The following is a 1,798-nucleotide window of genomic DNA, read 5'->3' as shown; positions in this document are numbered from 1 at the left end:
GATCCATCCTGAACCTCTCCAGATCCATCAGGATCTTCTGGATCCATCCCAAACCCCTTTAGATCCATCCCAGACTTCTCCAGATCCCTCAGAACTTTTGGATCCCTCCATGGATCCATCCTGAATCCCTCCAGATCCATCAGGACCCTCTGGATCCATCCCAGACTTCCCAAGATCCATCCTGAACCTCTCTGGATCCATCCCAGACCTCCTTGGATTAATCCTGAACTTCTCCAAATCCATCACGACTCTCTGGATCCATCCCAGAACCCTCCAGCTCCACCAGGACCTTCTGGATCCATCCTTGCATCCATCCCGGACCTCTCCAGATCCATCAGGACCTTCTGGATCTATTCTGAACCTCTCTGGATCCATCTCGAACCTCTTCAGATCCACCTCAAGCCTCTCCAGATCCATCAGGACCCTCTGGATGCATCCCAGACTTCCCTGGATCCATCCCAAACCCCTTTAGATCCATCCCAGACCTCTCCAGATCCATCAGGACCTTCTGGATCTATTCTGAACCTCTCTGGATCCATCTCGAACCTCTCCAGATCCATCTCGAACCTCTCCAGATCCATCTCGAACCTCTCCAGATCCATCTCGAACCTCTCCAGATCCATCTCGAACCTCTCCAGATCCATCTCGAACCTCTCCAGATCCATCTCGAACCTCTCCAGATCCATCTCGAACCTCTCCAGATCCATCTCGAACCTCTCCAGATCCATCTCGAACCTCTCCAGATCCATCTCGAACCTCTCCAGATCCATCTCGAACCTCTCCAGATCCATCTCGAACCTCTCCAGATCCATCTCGAACCTCTCCAGATCCATCTCGAACCTCTCCAGATCCATCTCGAACCTCTCCAGATCCATCTCGAACCTCTCCAGATCCATCTCGAACCTCTCCAGATCCATCTCGAACCTCTCCAGATCCATCTCGAACCTCTCCAGATCCATCTCGAACCTCTCCAGATCCATCCTGAACCTCTCTGGATCCATCTCAAACCTCTCCGGATCCATCCTGAACCTCTCCGGATCCATCCCGACCTTCCCTGGATCCCTCCCTTGCCCCACTCCCCGAATAAATCCCAAATTCATTCAATCCCCCAATTCATTCAGCCCCCGGACCCACCTCAGCCGTGCCCGATGGCGGCTCCCGGGCGCTCCCAGCGATCTCCGATCCCTTTTTTTCCTTCTCCTTGATTTTCCTTTCCAATAAATCTCCCCCCCAAAAATAAAAAATCCCCTCGGAGGCTCCCAAAGTTCCAGCGATTTTCCCCCCCTCCGCCCCAAAAAAACCCCCTTTTTTTAAATTATTTTTGAATTTCCTAATTAATAATTTAATGAGGAAAAGCCAAGCGTTGCCTTTAAGTCATTCCCGGTTCCAGGGCCGACATTCCCGAATTCCCTGGATCGCGGATTTTGTTCGCTCAAAGCAAAAACCGCAATAAAAAAACCCCAAAAAATTCTCTCTGCTGAAGAAATCCTTGGAATTTCATCCCGTTCCTCAAATCCCGGGATTTTCTGAGCCTCGGGAGGAGCCGAAATCCCGGGAGAAAAAAAAAACACAACAAAACAAAAAGGGAAAAGTGCTGTTAAATAAACAAAATTAAAGAAGAAAAGAAAACAAAAAAAACCCGACTTTGCTGCGATTTCGGCTGAAATCGGCCCCGAATTCCAGCGAGAAAGAACCAAACCCGGGGGCACCGGGGGGCTCTCCCCGTTAAAGGCCCTTAAAGCCCCGGTTCAGCCCCGGAGGCCTCGGGAAGGGCCCGGTTCGAACCCAAAAAGCTCCG

Source organism: Geospiza fortis, unplaced genomic scaffold (assembly GCF_000277835.1).
Source record: "Geospiza fortis unplaced genomic scaffold, GeoFor_1.0 scaffold708, whole genome shotgun sequence".
NCBI classification, from domain to species: domain Eukaryota; kingdom Metazoa; phylum Chordata; class Aves; order Passeriformes; family Thraupidae; genus Geospiza; species Geospiza fortis.
The sequence above is the reverse complement of the archived record's forward strand: the minus strand, read 5'-3'. Positions refer to the sequence as shown.